The sequence below is a fragment of the Pleurodeles waltl genome, chromosome 11 (genome assembly GCF_031143425.1).
Source record: "Pleurodeles waltl isolate 20211129_DDA chromosome 11, aPleWal1.hap1.20221129, whole genome shotgun sequence".
Taxonomy (NCBI): domain Eukaryota; kingdom Metazoa; phylum Chordata; class Amphibia; order Caudata; family Salamandridae; genus Pleurodeles; species Pleurodeles waltl.
Genome location: NC_090450.1, coordinates 181,850,786 through 181,870,286, shown reverse-complemented (window position 1 = coordinate 181,870,286; position 19,501 = coordinate 181,850,786).

Below are 19,501 nucleotides of genomic sequence, written 5' to 3'. Positions count from 1 at the left end.
TGACAAAAGCCCTGCATTGGCATTTCCAAGAAAACAAATTGCTCTCTGACACCAACCCCAAAGGAGATGAGCATCCAAATCCTTCCCTTAAAAATATGTGTCCTCCACAGTGTCAAACATTCTTTCCAGAGGACCCAAAACATCAAGCAACTTATCCTGCACTTGTTTCAATGATTTTTCTAATCATTTCCTATGATCTCTACCCAGCTTAAACAAATAAGTTAACATATCCTGGTCTAAATTAGGAGTCATACAGACTTTTTCATCAATCACAAGCCTAGAACATTCCGCCCTCATAACACTTCTCCCATCCTTCTCTAGAGGCTTACGCAGCCTATCCTTTATATGACATGCCACATGGCCATGACTCCTTACCCCGAGGATGTCTAATATCTCTGGGCTCAAATTATTTTTCTCCTAAAGGATCCAACAGTTCATCACCAGAATTTGCCCTAAAAACAGTTCCAAATTCATCTTCCAAATCTTCTTTGTATTCCAAATCCAAGACATACTCATCGTCATCCTCAATCACAAAGTCTTCAGTACAGCCCTCCTTTTCAGCGTCAAGCTGACTTTCCACCACTTAGGGTACCTTTCGCTTTCGAGCCGCCAGGGACTCCTATCTGTCTCAAATCCTTTGACAAATGTCTTTTTTATTGTAACACTTCCCACCAGGACCCCTCAAACGGTCCTCATCTTCAGAGAGAGAGTAAAACTCTTCATCATCCATACCTTTTCTTTTGCCCGAAGCCTGCCTCATGGACTCCTGAACCACAGCCTGAACCTCCTCAGAGACGATCTTACATATAAAATCCTCTTGAGAGCCTTCCTTTTCCACATTTAATTCAGAAATGTCTGCAAAATTCAATATATATACAAAATATACTCATACACACTAAATATAACTTTAAAAGACCTTACTCATTCATGTCTCTGTCCTCATTAGAGTCCTGACTATTCCTGTATAATTGCTGAGTGACCCAATGCCTTCCTACCTAAGCAGATGGGATACCCGTCTCTGTTGACACGGAGTAACCCATCTGCCAAGTTCTAAATCAGGCCCAATATCTTGTATGATGATTGTTTTCACATCTTATACTAAAGATGTGAAAACAATCATCACACAAGATACAGGGTCTGATTTAGCATTTGGCGGAGATGGTTACTCTGTCACAAACATGACAGATATCCTGTCCGCTGTATTACACTTTCATTATAGCCTATGGAACTTGTAATACAGTGGATGGGATATCTGTCACATTTGGATGGAATAACCCATCCGCCAAACTCTAAATTAGGCCAATTGTGTCTTGTCCCTCTTTTCAGTAACATTGGTTATGATGCAGGTTATTAATTCAGTCTACACACTTTCAAAGCAAGTAGAAATGGTGGTGGATAAGTCCCACATGACATTTTGTGACTTATTACACTCACTCTGGTTCCCTAACAAGCTCTCCAAAATCTAGTCAAACCTTTAATATTTTGGCACACAGGGTACTCCGTGACAAAGTGGTATACATTCTGTCCAACTGTATGCGCAGTGTGGGGGCTATAATGCACTTGTCAATCAGTGAACCGAACACCTACCATGTTCTGTCAAGAACCCTCAGACTTGCCATGTAATAATAGCAAGAGTGCTGGTAAAGAAGTATCCGCAGTGGAAAAGGCGATGTTCTTCTTGGAAGAGAGTTTGTCTAGTTGTGCTACACACGTTGCAAAGTGAATGCAGAAGAAAGGAATCCAAGATGGCCGACAAGGAGTTCAAACGTTAAGTTGTCGTTCTAGTGTTGCACTCAGTTTTGTTGCTAAGATACTCGTGCGCCGCTAGAGAAGCTTCGCACTTCAACTGTACCCTGACAGGAATCCAGATGTGTCGAGAGAGCGCTCGTTGTAAGGTAAACGTTTTCTGAGGCAAAATTGGCTTTGCATGCATTTCACGGACTATTCAAGTTAACTACAGATAATATTTACTAGTTGAGAAGCGGCAGCAGTGAAAGAAAGTTTTTGCAGCTTGTAAAAGAATCCCGTCTGGAATTGTTTCTGGTGAACATTCAAAGAATATAAAGATATTAGCAACCAGAGTTCAAAAAGTTCTATTGGAGAATATTCACGCGATGAAGCTAATCTCTTAGAAAAAAACAGAGAACAACTTCTAAGGAAAACATTTACTATTAATTTCTATTATTCAACATCCAACAGTAATAGAGAAAGAGAGAAAGGCAACATCCTCAGGGAACTCGGGGTAAGAGAATGTGAAATAATAGTTAATTAAATTAATCATTAGTAAATGTAAATGAATGATGTAGTTACAAAAGTGTGTCCCTAGTAATTGTCATTGTAGTTTTGCAGGTGCTGTAATCCAGTTAAAATAAGAAGTGAATAGCAGACTGAGTATTAGAAGAAATGCCATCTCTGAGGCAGTCTCTCAAAATCCCATTCCTCTTTCCCCCTCCAGGGTGCTCAAAAAGGAGATTCTAAATCGTTGCGAGTAGTCTGGGTTGGGACTGAGGATTTATCTTCTGCTCCTGAGGAAATCGAATTAAGGTACTCTGACATGTTCTGACAGCGGATACAGGTATCGAGCAGGCCATAAGGAAGTCCATGATTTCCTCAAGTAGAATAACTAAGGCCCAAACATAAGAGGGCCTAGTGCCACTTTAGCACTTTTTTTACGCTAAGGCCACAATGAGGTTTCCTTTTCCCCACACAAAATTTTCAAAATGGTGCAATGCATGCATTGCACCACTTTGTAACCCTTTGTGCTACATTATGCATGTGCCATGCATAATGAATGCAAAGGGGGCATGATCCCCGTTAGGGTGGCTCAAAAAATGGGGCAAAGAAATCTAAGAGATTTCTTTGTGTAATTTTTTCGAAACTTTAACACCTGCTCAGAGCAGGCATCAAAAGGGAGCATCCCATTGTTTTAAATGGGCGCCTATGTACAGTTAAGGGTTCGCGCCAACATTTTGGAGCTAACCATGAACAGATCATTAATATTGCCCTCTACCCTGCGCCATGGTGCGCCGTATTTTAAATACGGTGCACACATGCCGGCGGTGTGGTGGGCACAAGGGGCCGCAGGAAAAGTGGCACTACAGGTATTGTTGAGCCACTTTTAAAAATTGTGGCCCTAAAATTTTGCAGCTGCTTGCCTAGTGGCCCATGGACTGTAGGCAACCATGTACAGCCTTTGAAAGTTTTACCTTACGGCAGCTCCACCACAGTCAATTTCCCAGTACTTTACTTTTGATTGATACAACATAAAGAAAGTAGGAAAACACAGGACTAGCTGTGATGGGTACTGTGGGCAGTAAACACGACTCTCCTGCCTCTTTCCCTGCTTAAAGCAGATTTACAACAATGACAGTCAAGTTTTTTTAGGTTCTTCAGTAATGCGATCAGCAAAGTGTCGGTCCTGCAGCCTTGCTATGTCCTCTAGAACATAGGAAGTGGAGGATGCTGCTTCTGTAGCAGTAAGACGTTCAATGATGGACAACTGAAAGTAAAGGAGAGGCAGGAGTGTTCCTGCGGTTGTCTGATGAAAAACAACATAGGCATTACATGTTGTCATCTAGATCAGGTTTCTTATACTAATTGTGAGTTTTACGACTCACGTTGTATGGATGAAGAACCTAGTCGTTCTTATCATTCTGCCCATGTACTTGTTGTAATCAAGTATATAGGTGGGCTTGTGAACTTTGGCCATCTGACCCCAAACCTTGATGGGGGAAGTGCTTTTATCATAAAGTGTAGTGAGCATGTGCACATCACAACTATCAGAGAACTTGACTGTGAGCAGTTTGTTGGTATGCAACGCCGTGCTTTGGGATTGCAGGAGCTTCTTACAGACAAGCTCCTGTGGGAATACTTTGGGGTGGTGAAAATGAACTGTACCTCATACCACAGTGCCAACTTTGTACAACTTACTGAACAGCTCTACTCCAGTATACAAATTGTCCACATAAAGATTATAGCATTTGTGAAGGAGTGGATGAACAAGCTCACATACTATTTTTCCTATGACTCCTAGTGTGGGAGGGCTACTTAGAAGGTTTAAAGTGGAATCCTTCCCTGTACACTATCAAGCTGTACACATAACCAGTAGAGCTCTCACACACCATGTACTGCTTTATGCACAATGTACTGCCTGAACATCATTTACCCTTTGTACAGGATCAATGACTCATTGATGGCTATATTCTTTCCAAGAGTATAAATCTCTGGAAACCATGCAGACAAATGTACCACAGCAAGCCAAATTTTGAACAACCTGTCATGGTCAGGATGTCTCAGGGCTACGGAGCAGATTGTTAATGAAATGCAGCATGCACTGCAGTAGCAAAAAATGATCTCTGCTCATGTACAGGTGAAGATGGGAATTACTCAAACCGTGCAAGTAGACCAGTAGGACTGCAAGGTTGGTTTCTGCACTAACCGGTTCTGAGCGTAAGGCCAAAAAAAATATCTTCAACTCCTCAATTGAAGTGAGAGTCCACAAGTGTGCCCTTGATCGAGGCCCTAGGGTGCCTCCATGCTTCCTCAGAAACTGTTTGGCATGCAAATTTGTTTGCTGGAAAATTTGCTCAAGGGGTCAACATCTAAAAAGAGATGGACATAGTCAATTGGCAAAACGTTGGCCACATCGACTTTACATCAAGCTCCAACAGTGAAAGTTGAAATTTGGTGCTGAATTAAATTAGGGGGCTGCCAAGAGTGCTCTTCATTTATGCTTGCCACAGCACATGCCTGCTCTCAGGGTTGGTCTAGCCTGCTATGGTTGCCCCGGTAACAGACTGTGCTGCCGAATGAATATCACAAAATAAAATGATGGGTCCCTTGCTTGCTGCACCACTGGATTCAAGCTAGCCTGGATGATGAAGGGTGATACCCTGAAACCGGTACCAGGATGCTTTAGTCCTGTCCAGGGAGTACCTGGCTTGGCAGTGCGGGATGGACTTCTCCCATTGGGAGCAGGGTCAAGACTGATTTGCATATAGCTGGGTCCGACCTGGGATTACATGGCAAGCAAAATAACAATGGATTAAACCCAGATCTGTGCCTGGGGTGAGTGTTTGAAAAGTTTCAACACTCCGTCCATCATTTTATTTTGTGATATTGCCTTGTGCTTGCGAAGGAACAGCACAATTGCCATTATAGAGTCCCTCAGAAATGGTGGAAGACGCGTTGTCAGAATGGGATCCACCGACTGAAAAATCCCTTCTAGTTTCTGCTCCATTTTCCTCTCCCTCAAATGATATTTCAGTATCTGGGATTTCAGTGTCTGATCCTGCCTCAGAGCTGTCCTTCATAACCTGAGTTAGGGCTTGGGAATCAATCATCCACAGCGATGCCATCTCTCTTACTGGATAAAAACCGTCCTTCAAAAACACTGTCTTACGTATAAGGCAGAATTTGTTCCTAAAACAGTCAATGGGTATGTGCATTTGAGATGTGTGCAACAGTAAATAAATAGAAAGAGACCTTAACTTATCTTCTTTCCTAAATAGGCAGCTTCTCCAGTGACCAAAAAGACACAGTATCATTTCACCTGGCCACATACCAAATATCAGAGCAAAATTAACATTCCTTATGCAAAACTTTATTGTTGAGGAAGCTACTGGACATTTGCCAAAATAAAAAGTAATACAGCAAAGTTACAAATCTACCTTTGATTGCAAGATCAAACATATATATCAATATGCCCCCCCCAAAGGGGACTGACCTAATATCCGGGGGTTGTTCCCCTACTTAAATTCAGGGCCGGCTTTAGGGCGGTGCAACTGGTGCAGCCACACTGAGTGCTCACCTGGAGAGGGGCACTGACCTCAGATGGGGCACTGTGTTTAGCACAACTTATGATTTAAAAACACCCACTGCAGGGTTCCTTGTGCATCCAGATTTCAGGCATCAATAAAAATGTAAATATAACTATTGTGATTAATGTTCCTGCTAGAAAGAGAGAGATAATTTGGCTAGTGGCAGTTTTGACTCCACATAAAGTAACACAGAGGGTTAATATGCCTGCTGCAAAGAACAGGTCTGTATTATATGTGGATAGCTAAGTGGATTAATTAAGCTAGCCTTTACCATTGCTTTTAAACAAATAAACTGTATTTGAGAGAAGGGATGTGGAGGGATCATGGGCACTTTGCTGGGTGCTAGTGAGGGAGTACGAAGATTATGTCATTAGGGGACACAAAAAAAGATTGTTGCACTGGGTGACAAAACCACCCTTTTACTTTTACTGATTGTGGTCCCCAGGGAACCAAACATTTCCAAAAACAATTACAGGCCCACAGGGAGTCGGATCTTGTGGACAGTTCATTTTTTAAAAAGATTTATTTCCCCCATTTTTTTATTTTCATAACTCCCCAAGGATGCAGGATAACCCTCCTAGGGAAAAAAACCCTTTTTTATTTTGAAAAAATTATACCCCGCAGTGGGGGCCAGTTGATAAAATGAGGCTGACCCCCACTACAAATTCCTGAAACCTAGTGGGGTTTCCTGGCTGTGGATTTTGCCCGTGCCGGGATCCACAGCCAGGAAACCATATCAGGAAGGCTTTGTTTGAAAGGAGAGACTGTTGCCAGTCAAACTAGGCCTCCCTGAAATGTGCAGTGGCCTTTTTTGGGCTTTGGGAGAGAGCGCTTACCTGCTGCTTTCCTTGGCATGGATGGGCAAAACTGTGACATCAGCCTGCCTTGCGGTATGCTGACATCACAGATGGGCAGAAGTGGGCATGGGGAGAGACACAGAAGTGATCCTGTGTCACCACAGCATCTTTTTAGAGAGTAATCCTCCTCCAGAGGATCCTTTTAAGCCCTCTTTGGTGCATCTGTCAGCCAATGGCCATATGTGTGTGTGGATCATTGGCCAGTGCACATAATAAAAGGGTTAAAATCATTACTGAAAGTTAAGTCGGAATTAAAATTATAATTCCGAAAATGCCACCTTTAGAAAGTTGGCATTTTCTTGCGTTAAATCATCTAGGGCCAGATATAGGAAACTAAAATTTTGCGACTTGCAAATTGCGAGTCTGACCGACTCGCAATTTGCAACTCGCAAAACCATATGCAGAAAGGTGTCTCAGACACCTTCTGCGACTCGCTATGGGGTCGCAAAGACGCACCTCATCAGTATTCATGAGGTGGGTCGCAGTTTGTGACCCCATAGCGAGTCCCTGCACTCACAGGGATGGTCCATGTCTGTGACTGCTTTTTCAATAAAGCAGTTTTTTTTTTCATTTTGCAGCCCGTTTTCCTTAAAGGAAAACGAGCTGCAAAATGAAAACTAAACCGAAACCATTTGGTTTCGTTTTTTTCAGAGTAGGCTGTGGTCCAAAGGACCACTGCCTGCTCTGAAAAAATATTTTTTTCGGCATTCACAAAGGGGAAGGGGTCCCATGGGGACCCCTTCCCTTTTGCGAATGAGTTACCACCAGTGTGACACTGGTGGTAACTGCTAGTTGGTTTGCGACCGCATTCGCAGTCACAAAGCAACTCTGCATGGCGATGTGGTCGCAAATAGGAAGGGAACACCCCTTCCTATTTGTGAGTCGCATCCTCAAATTGCGAGTCGGTACCGACTCGCAATTTGAGGATGAGCATCAAGGGCCAGATGTAGGAAACTAAAATTTTGCAACTTGCAAATTGCGAGTCTGACCGACTCGCAATTTGCAACTCGCAAAACCATATGCAGAAAGGTGTCTCAGACACCTTCTGCGGCTCGCTATGGGGGAGCAAAGACCCACCTCATCAATATTCATGAGGTGGGTCGCAGTTTGCGACCCCATAGCGAGTCCCTGCACTCACAGGGATGGTGGCCTGTTGAAGTCAGCAGACCTCCATGTCTGTGACTGCTTTTTCAATAAAGCAGTTTTTTTCTTTGTTTTGCAGCCCTTTTTCCTTAAAGGAAAACGAGCTGCAAAATTAAAAACTAAACCGAAACCATTTGGTTTCGTTTTTTTCAGAGTAGGCAGTGGTCCATAGGACCACTGCCTGCTCTGAAAAAATATTTTTTTCGGCATTCACAAAGGGGAAGGGATCCCATGGGGACCCCTTCCCTTTTGCGAATGAGTTACCACCAGTGTGACACTGGTGGTAACTGCGAGTTGGTTTGTGACCGCCTTCGCGGTTACAAATCAACTCAGCATGGCGATGCGGTCGCAAATAGGAAGGGAACACCCATTCCTATTTGCGAGTTGCATCCTCAAATTGCGAGTCGGTACCGACTCGCAATTTGAGGATGAGCATTGCGTTCAGCCTTTTCCATGCCGCAAACTGAGTTTTTCGCAGTTTGCGACATGCAAAATGCTTCCTACATCTGGCCCTGCGTTCGGCCTTTTGCATGCCGCAAACTGCGTTTTTCGCAGTTTGCGACATGCAAAAGGCTTCCTACATCTGGCCCCTAGTGCCTTCTGCCTCTTTCTGAATACATGTCCGGGAGGGTGACAGCTTGTTCATTCCCTCCAGACAGCCACACAAAAAGGGAGCTTAGGTTTGACTGATGAACCATCAACATCCTGATGGCTCATCCCTGGCACGATGGGAGGGAGGAGCTGACACACCTGAATGGGTTGTGTCCTAATACCACACCAGGGGCTGTGTAAGCCAGTGTAGTGATTCTGGAGCCAGGGAAAGAAGAGCAGAGACTCTGTGCTCTTCAAATGCCTCTCTTTGATGTCTCCCCCACTTCAGAGGCTTATATGGGTATAAGAATTGGAATTCTGGCCCCACCAAATAACTACACTTCTGGACCTGAAGACATTCTGTCAGGAAGAAGGACTGCTGTGCTGAAGAAGAGACTGTCACTCTGCAGGACAACGCAGGACTTTGCTGGACTCCTCCTCTGCTGTGCCTGCCATTCTGCCTGCCTCTCTCCTTGCTTGGGAGTGAGAAGGACTGGACCTGCATCTCTACATCACCGGAGCTAAAGTGACTTCTAGGGCTTGCTAGCTTGCCTCCTGTTCTGCATCAATGCCGCTGCACTGATTGGAACCGACTCATCTCCCCTTGATGCCGACTCATCGCCACTGCCACTGAAGACAAAGAAATTGCATCACTTGCTGTGTGGGTAGGGCATTAAATGTGTATTTCCTACCACACACTCCTGGTTCGGGAGCAGAAGACTCCCAGCGGATGGTGTCCCCAGACACCAGGGGATGGGGTCCCCTGGGCCATAGGATGACTTGGGAAAGCAGGCCCCATTCCTCATTTAAGAAAATACCTTCAGTAAGGGGAGATGGGGTCCCCGGGCCCTTATTAACACTCCATCCTCCAAAAAGCATATTGGCCTCAGGTGATGAGATCACCAGGACCTAGAAAAGTCTCAGGGACTGAGGCTCCAGACCTCCTTCCCGCAGAAAGTAGAGTGGCCACTTGGATGGTTTCTGGTTTTCCTCCCCAAAATGAAATATTTTGTGATCCCTCCATGCTCTGGCTCAACCCAGTGCATAAAATAGAAAAGGACGGAAGCCTGTATTATTTTTGTTGTTGTACCGTGGGTCTGCGTCTCTTTTGCTCTGCTAGGTTCCATCAGACCTAGTAGGTATTGGTATCCCTACTCTGACCCCTAGATGTTTCTCCTATTTTTTTTTACAGGACAGAGGACTGAGGGCTTGATTTAGATTTCAGTGGACACATTACTCCATCACAACGGTGACGGACATCCCATCCACCAAAATATAAATCTCATGAGTGGAATGGATTTATATTTTGGCAGACGGGCTATCCATCACCATTATGACAAAGCAACCCATCCACCAAAATCTAAATCAGTCCCAGCATCCCCAAGCCCTAAAATGGCTAGTGCCACTTCTTTGTTGATATGTGGCAGATAATCAGATCTCATCTTCGATCTGTCCACTGATCCTACGCAATGTGATGTGTACATATATTTTAACCATAATTTCTCAAAAACTACTGCACATATTTGCACCAAATCACAAAAAGCATGCTTTATGGAACAAGATCTAGGATTCTGCCAAAGTTATTGCAATAGGAGCAGAAATGTTTTCTTTAATACCCAGGGCATGGTTGCCAAGAACACCAAAAATAAGAAGGCGGAACTCCAAGAGAAGAGTGCAGCACTGTCTAAACATGGGCAAATATTGTTATGTTCCGTCAGTTCCCTACATAGAAACATGAAGGAAAAGATGTACACTGTCAAAGCTGCAATTAAAGATGTAGAGCAGAAGTTGTAGACCCTCTCTGAAAAGGTCGTAGTAGTGGAGCAAAAGTGGAGAAAGCCAAAGAAAGCCAACAAAATTAATTAGACAGCACTGGATGAGAAATTGAGTAGAATTTGGATATTTCAGCCCAAAACACTGGTGCTACTGGTGACTCAGGAGGACCATATTGAGTCCTTGGATAACCTATGTAGAGCAATGGAGATAAGCATCCTAGGAGCACATTAAGGGCCTGATTTATATTTTTTTGGGGCCACAGTTGTGCATTTTTTGATGCAAAAGTGGCACACACTTACAAAATTAAATTATATTCTGTTAATTTGCGACACTTTTGCTTAAAAAAATTATGCAAATGCAGCGCTAAAAAAGTATAAATCAGGCCCTAAGTGTGGAGAGTGAGGCTTTTGCAGCGGGTCTACCAAACCATTTGGGACTGCCTCAATGCAGGACTTTAAGCATGTTGATGAATGTCACAGCCAAATGTAATTTTATTTTACTTGTATGGTTCTATGCTTTTGCTCTTGTTGCTTCTCTATGAGAAACAAATAAAAATGATTTTATAAAAAAAAGAATGCTGATGAAACTGAGTAAAAGATGAAAAATGGTTACAAAGGGATTTCTGGTTTGTTTGAAGAGTGCAAAACAGGGGATATGCAATCTGTTTCCCTGCATCGATTTGGCACACGTCTTCTTCGACAATTTAAAGTACTAGTAGTAGTATAACCACCCGACCCAGCAACCTCTTATGGCCATCGACTGTGCACAGCAGAGGTTGGCTATAACCCCCTATAACCACCCAACTCTTCACCATGCACGGCCTGTGGCATTGTGCAATGGCCGTTAACCACCCAACTCCATACCACACATGGACTTTGGCCATGTGTGGCAGTGGTTGGTCATAGGACATATTCTGCGGGCAGGCCCTGCACCCAACCCCCTATATCCACTCAACTGCACACCATGCATGGCCTTTGGCCTTGCGTGGCAGGGGATGCCCTGCATTGATTATAAATAAGGCTCCCTGTTTTCCGTTTTTTCTGATTTTTACAGATAAATACAGACAGAAAAAAATGAGTTTCCTCTATTTATTTTTCAAAGTGGAAAAATACAGAAAATTGTGTTTCTTGTGAGCGACCTTCCATGCTGTTCTTCATAAATTCCAGGCCAACAGCTGAGCAGCTAAACAATATGGGGAGTTAGAAAATAGGATATGATTTCCTTAAATTCAAACATAAGTTTCCATATATGTGTATGTAAGGCTAATATTTAACTATGGGTGTAGTGTTTTGTTATATCTGGCTGATTAATTTGCTAAAACCGGACGGGCATCAAATTATGAGAGCATGTTTATCGGATAAATAAATGTGAAAATATACCATTTTACATCTCCCTGAATTCTCAAAATACAAAATAAATATGGATAAATACCAAAAAGATGGCTCAAAAATAAATATGGATAAATACAGACAGAAATGTTAGAAATATAAATACCATAAAACCGGAAGCCCTAATTATAAATGTACCCCCGGGGAGGTGGTGGTCCCTGGAGATATTAAGAGTCCTAGGAGCAGGGTCCTGGGGGCTCCTCCTAAGTATACCCCGAGGACATGGTCCTGCTTCGATGGGGAAAACGGCCTTCCCCACGTTTGGGATACGTTTTTTTTTTTTAAATGAATAAAATAAAAAGACAGGGGGTCGCCCGTGGGCAGGGTGACCCCCTGTGGGGGCAATATTTTTTTTTTAGATGTTGTAGGGTTTCCCTGGGGGCCATTTTGGCCCCCAAGAAACCATACAACAACTAAAAAAATATAGAACTATATATAGATCTATATATATATATAGATATATCTATGTAGATATATCTATGTACATGGATATATCTATAGATATATCTATGTACATATATATATATATATAGATAGATCTATATATATAAATCAATCAAAGATATTTATAAAGCGCGCTACTCACCCGTGAGGGTCTCAAGGCGCTGGTGGGGGGGGTGGGGGAGGGAAAGGGGCTGGGAGGTTCACTGTTCGAAAAGCCAGGTTTTGAGGCCCTTCCTGAAAAGAAGTAGGTTTTGGGTCTTGCGAAGGGGGGTTGGGAGGGCGTTCCAGGTTTTGGGTGCAAGGTAGGAGAAGGATCTGCCCCCGGTGGTGGTGTGTTTGATGCGGGGGACAGAGGCGAGAGAGAGGTCAGCTGAGCAGAGGTTTCGTGTAGGGGTGTGGAAGGTGACTCTCGTTGAGGTAGGCAGGGCCTGTGTTGTGGAGTGATTTGTGTGCGAGGATGAGGATCTTGAAGGTGATCCTTTTGTCAATGGGGAGCCAGTGGAGGGATTTGAGGTGTGGAGAGATGTGTTCGTGTCCGGGGAGGTCGAGGATGAGTCGTGCTGCTGAGTTCTGGATGCGTGTAGTTTGCGCTTGAGTTTTAGAGTGGTGCCGGCATAGAGGGCGTTTCCGTAATGAAGTCTGTTGCTGATGAGTGCGTGAGTGACAGTTTTTCTGGTCTCTGTGGGGATCCATTTGAATGTTTTTTTAAGTATACGGAGTGTGTTGAAGCATGAGGAGGTGAGAGCGTTGATTTGTTGGGTCATCGAGAGGGAGGAGTCTAGGATGATGCCGAGGTTGCGTGCGTGGTTGGCGGGGGTGGGTGCAGGGCCTAGCGTGGTGGGCCACCATGAGGGGTCCCAGGTGTTTTTGTGTGGGCCAAAGAGGATTATTTCGGTTTTGCTTGAGTTGAGTTTCAGGTGGTTGGCTGTCATATATATATCACTTTTGTCAATATGTGTGTGGTTTCCCTGGGGGGAAAGGGTCAGACTTGTCTAGTGGCAGTTTTAGTGCCATAAAGAAGCGCAGAAGGTTTATATGCCTACTGCAAAGAGCAAATCTGTATTTTATGTAAATAGCTGAGTACATTAGTAAAGTCAGCCATTACCTGCGCTATAATACCAATGAAATGTATGTGCGGGGTGGAGGGCAGCTATGGAGAGATGAAGGGCACTTTTGCTAGGTGGTAATGAGGGAATCCTAGGAGGAGGGAGTGGGAGCACCAATAATGATTGTTGGACTGGGCGCAGGAGGTGCTAAAGACTGTGACGAATGGTATGTGACAAGGTGTTTTTTTGCGTGTCTTGAAAGAACGTGCTGATTGAGGGAAAAAGCGCAGGTAAGGTGGTCTCTACTGTTGCACGTATCTCACACACACCATCGATTTTGTGACTGTCTACGTAGGCTAGTGTTTTAGAGCAACAGTTTAGTCAATAGCAGAGATGGCATCTTGATGGATGACTGCTGCCTGCACTCGGGTTATAGAGGACCGCTCTGACATAGGATCAGAGACTGAGACATCAGATACCGAGACAGCATCTGAGGGATAGGACAGTGGCGCAGACTCTGGGAGTGATTTTTCAGTCAGAGGAGTCCCATTCGATAACTCCTCTTCCAGTACATTATGAGGGAGGTGATGAGGACAGTCCTGCTGTCCCTTCGCAAGCTGTTTGTGCAACTGGGTAATAGTGGGTTAGCCCAACCCAGAGAGCAGGTGAATGCGGCGGCAAGCAGAGCGAGAGAGTGCTCTCTTCGGAGCTCCCCAATTTAGTTCAGCCCCAAATTCCACCACCCAAATCGTATTGTGGAGACATCAAAATTATCTATGGCAAAACAAACTGGTTTTGTAAGGCAGGCACCTGTGTTTTTGGTCCTGGATTCGGCGGCCATATAGAGAAACACACTAAACCCAAACATTTCTGGAAACTAGACATTGGGGGAGTCCACAGAGGTGTGACTTGTGTGGATTCCCCAAAGTTTTCTTACCCAGAATACCCTGCAAGGCTGAAATGTTGAATAAAAACTCTATTTTTCTCGCATTTCTGTCACACAAACTACAGGAATATGCTGTGATCCACAAAATTCCTACCACCCAGTGACTCCTCACCTGTCCTGATACAAACACTACCCCACTTGAGTGCCTACACCTAGTGCCTGCGTCAGGAATGGATCACCCCAGGGTCAACAACTGCCTCAAGTAAGTACCTACATTGACCGTTGTGTGATTTATTCCTGTCGCGGCACCAGGCCTACCCACACAAGTGAGGTATCATATTTATCGGGAGACTTGGGGGAACGCTGGGTGGAAGGAAATTTGTGGCTCCTCTCAGATTCCAGAACTTTCTGTCACCGAAATGTGAGGAAAACGTGTTATTTTAGCCACATTTTGAGGTTTGCAAAGGATTCTGGGTAACAGAACCTGGTCAGAGCCCCACAAGTCACCTCATCTTGGATTCCCCTGGGTTTCTAGTTTTCAAAAATGCGCTGGTTTGCTATGTTTCCCCAGGTGCCGGCTGAGCTAGATGCCAAAATCCACAGGTAGGCACTGTTTTCTATGAAAAAATTTGACGTGTGTTGTGTTTTGGGACATTTCCTGTCGTGGGCGCTAGGCCTACCCACACAAGTGAGGTATCATATTTATCAGGAGACTTGGGGGAACGCTGGGTAGAAGGAAATTTGTGGCTCCTCTCAGATTCCAGAACTTTCTGTCACCGAAATGTGAGGAAAACTTGTTTTTTTAGCCACTTTTTGAGGTTTGCAAAGGATTCTGGGTAACAGAACCTGGTCAGAGCCCCACAAGTCACCCCATCTTGGATTCCCCTAGGTCTCTAGTTTTAAAACATGCACAGGTTTGGTAGGTTTCCCTAAGTGGCGGCTCAGCTAGAGGCCAAAATTCACAGGTAGGCACTTTGGAAAAAACAGCTGTGTTTTCTGTCAAAAAATGGGATGTGTCCACGTTGTGTTTTGGGGCATTTCCTGTCGCGGGCACTAGGCCTACCCACACAAGTGAGGTATCATTTTTATCGGGAGACTTGGGGGAACGCGGGGTGGAAGGAAATTTGTGGCTCCTCTCAGATTCCAGAACTTTCTGTCACCGAAATGAGAGGAAAACATGTTTTTTTAGCCACGTTTTGAGGTTTGCAAAGGATTCTGGGTAACAGAACCTGGTCAGAGCCCCACAAGTCACCCCATCTTGGATTCCCCTAGGTCTCTAGTTTTCACAAATGCATAGGGTTGGTAGGTTTCCCTAGGTGCCGGCTGAGCTAGAGGCCAAAATCTACAGGTAGGCACTTTGCAAAAAACAGCTCTGTTTTCTGTCAAAAAAATGGGATGTGTCCACGTTGTGTCTTGGGGCATTTCCTGTTGTGGGCGCTGGGCCTACCCACACAAGTGAGGTATCATTTTTATCGGGAGACTTGGGGGAACGTAGAATAGCAAAACAAGTGTTATTGCCCCTTATCTTTCTCTACATTTTTTCCTTCCAAATATAAGAGAGTGTGTAAAAAAGACGTCTATTTGAGAAATGCCCTGCAATTCACATGCTAGTATGGGCACCCCGGAATTCAGAGATGTGCAAATAACTAATGCTCCTCAAAACCTTATCTTGAGCCCATTTTGGAAATGCTAAGGTTTTCTTGATACCTATTTTTCACTCTTCATATTTCAGCAAATGAATTGCTGTATACCCAGTATAGAATGAAAACCAACTGCAGGGTGCAGCTCATTTATTGGCTCTGGGTACCTAGGGTTCTTGATGAACCTACAAGCCCTTTATATCCCCGCAACCAGAAGAGTCCAGCAGCCAAAAAACGGTATATTGCTTTTGGAAAGCTGACATCGCAGGAAAAAGTTACAGAGTAAAACATAAAGAAAAATGGCTGTTGTTTTCAGCTCAATTTCAATATTTTTTTATTTCAGCTGTTATTTTCTGTAGGAAAACCTTGTAGGATCTACACAAATGACCCCTTGCTAAATTCAGAATTTTGTCTAGTTTTCAGAAATGTTTAGCATTCCGGGATCCAGCATTGGTTTCACACCCATTCCTGTCACTAACTGGAAGGAGGCTGAAAGCACCAACAATAGTAAAAATGGGGTATGTCCCAGTAAAATGCCAAATTTGTGTTGAAAAATGTGGTTTTCTGATTCAAGTCTGCCCGTTCCTGAAAGGTGGGAAGATAGTGATTTCAGCACCAGAAACCCTTTGTTGATGGCATTTTCAGGGAAAAACCACAAGCCTTATTCGGCAGCCCTTTTTCAATTTTTTTTGGAAAAAACGAAATTTTCACTGTATTTTGGCTATTTTCTTGGTCTCCTCCACGGGAAACCACAAACTCTGAGTACCATTAGAATCCCTAGGATGTTGGAAAAAAAGGACGCAAATTTGGCGTGGTTAGCTTATGTGGACAAAAAGTTATGAAGGCCTAAGCGCAAACTACCCCAAATAGCCAAAAAAGGGCTCAGCACTGGGGGGGAAAAGGCCCAGCAGCTAAGGGGTTAATCTACTGAAAGGATTTACACCCAATAACACAAAGTGTGATCTGCAGACTAAAAGCTACCTTTCTGCCAAATTTGTGTAATTCCATCCAGAGGTTCAAGCTTCGGGCGTGTCTAAAGAATCTATGGGAATTAACATGGGAAACCCATTTTTTTTACCCTCCAAGTTTCTTTGCCCCTGCTTGACGGATAACCCCAAAACATTCCATGCACAAAAACACTTAACTTGACACTTTTTTAAACATTTTGTGAAGATTCGTCAAACAGCACCAAAGATATAGCCAGGTAAAAAAAACACTTTTTCAATAGAAACTAGGTCTTAACTATAACTACCTACTGGTGACCGCAAATAACCTGCCTCATATGGAAATGCTAGAAAGAGAGCCCACACTCCAGAGTTCACTGCCTGTGATTATTTATTAAACCAGCTGATGAGTTTCAACCGTGAGATCTTTATCAAAGCCGTACCACTGTGTAATGTGCCAGTTTCCCTTTAAAACTAAATATCATCAAAAACATAGTGAAAATATTATAACATTGCATTGTGTTAAATAACATGAAGCAATATAAGTCAAGCATTGTTTTCACATAAAGCAATATTATACATAATTAAATGTTTCCCAAAACACAATTTCGTGTTGGGTCAAGTCATATACACAATAATAGAAATTGATCATACAAGGCAATGCGTATATATAACTGAGGATTTCCCAAAACCTGTTAGTACGTTATAAAGAAATTGCCAACTGGCAAAATCCTCAAAGTCAGTGTTCTTACATAGAAAATCAATTAGATCCCAAAAAGCTAACAATTTAATCTCTTTAATTCATCATGATAGATAAATCCTATAAGTGTAATTACACACATATATAGCCTAGTGGAGCAACGCTGTACAATGGCAATGCTTCTGCATACATTTTACATACAAAACTTGACTCAGAGTCAGAAAAATAAAAACAAATGGACATAAACTGACAAGAGAAGAGAAACTTCCAAACTAAATAAATATACAAAGGATAGAAAAAAGATTAAAAAAAGAGGGGGGAATTCCTATTAAAATATAAGCAAAAATACAAAAAGAGAAAAGCCTAGACTGAATTTCATATACATATATCATGCAATGATGAAAAGCAATAACAAAAGGATATTTCACCAGCCACTACCTCGATCTGCAAGTTGTAGGAAATAGAGGGTGAAGGACAACAAACTCAATCAGGGGAACAGAAAATATATCAAAAATCCCATCATCATTATGGAAAAAGGGGACAGCAGTCTATATTGAAATCAGCAATCAAAAAGATACACAAAGTCCACAAGATCAACAGATATGGACATGGAGCTCCTTGTCCTGGTTAAGACCTTCCAGGTGCCTGCTGTTCAACATTTTAATGTACTCATATTCCATTCTTCTCAAAAGAAGCTACCTTTCACCTCCTCTCATGTTCACCACAATCCTGTCAATCCCAAAGAAAGACATCTCATGAGTATCCAATCTGTGTGCTTGATGCCAATGTCGTGCCACTGGATAACTTACATCATTATTTGTAACGGCACCCAAATGCTCAAGAATCCTTTCCTTTACTGTGAAGATGGTACTTCTCATACATTGCAGCTCATATAGACATACCAAACCATATACCACATGATCAGTATTGCAGTTAATACATTTCTTAATCTTGACCTTTCTCCCCATCGGAGGGAATGTTTTCTTGCTGGTACTGTGGGCATACGCTTTACACACCTGAAAAACCCTAGTTGTTCTTCAGGACCCTGTGCCTCAGGGTGAATAGCTAGGCACCAACATCTCTCTTAATGATCCACTCCTCCTGTAGTATGAGTGGCTGCGGATGGCCAAAACTGCCAATAACTCTGTCACACTTAAACAAACACAATAATTTTTTTTATTATCCACCAGACAGAGTTAGACATGCTATTAAAAGTAGTAATAAGTCTCACCTCCTGATTCCCTTTGTTCTAACATTTGGGTATAAGCAGACTGTCCCTACTGACACTGGAAAGCTTCTCACATGCTTGCTTCAGCCTTTCCCTCGGCTTCCCTTAAATTTAAATCTGCCAACCATTCTCTCCTGTTCAGTCAAGAAAGCCTGACGGGTACTGCTATTCCCCTTGGCTTTGACCCAATAAGAAATTATGTTTTGGGAAATCTTTAATCATGTATATTGCTTTATGTGAAAATATTGTTTTACTTAAATTGCTTAATTTTATTTAATGCAATGCAATGTTATAGCTTGTTCACTATGTTTTTGATGATGTTTTGTTTTAAAGAGAGGCTGGGCACATAACATGGTGGTTTGCCTTTGATAAAGACCTCAGGGTCGAAACATGTCAGCCAGTTTAATAAGCATGGACAGTGAACTTTGGAGTGCGGGCTCTCTTTCTGGCATTTCCACGTAACTCAGTTTATTGTTTATGTTGAGCGGATTCTGCACCGTCTGCTGTGCCCCAACCCCAACTGGTGGAAGAAATTAGGGGAACTGCAGGATGGATATTGGAAGGTTATATATATATATATATATATATATATATATATATATATATATATAGGCACTGGGCCCCAAGAGGTGGTCCTGTGCCCAACAGATGAAGCAAGCCTTGTGCTATTAAAGCACGCTGATATCCCAGCGTCGCGGGACGCGCTATAGCTCATACCTTCCTGAATCCAGGACTCCAACATCCAGCAGGCACGGGGCCCCAGGAGGCAGTCCTGTGCCCAACAGACAAATCAAGCCTTGCGCTATTAAAGCACGCTGATATCCCCGCGGAGCGGGACACGTACTCTAGCTCATACCTTCCTGAATCCAGGACTCGAACATCCAGCAGGCACTGGCCCCAGGAGGCCATCCTGTGCCCAACAGACTAAGCAAGCCTCGCACCATTAAAGCGAGCTGATATCCCTATGGTGCAGAGTGCGCTGTAGCTCATACCTTCCTGAATCCAGGACTCCAACATCCGGCAGGCACTGGGCCCCATG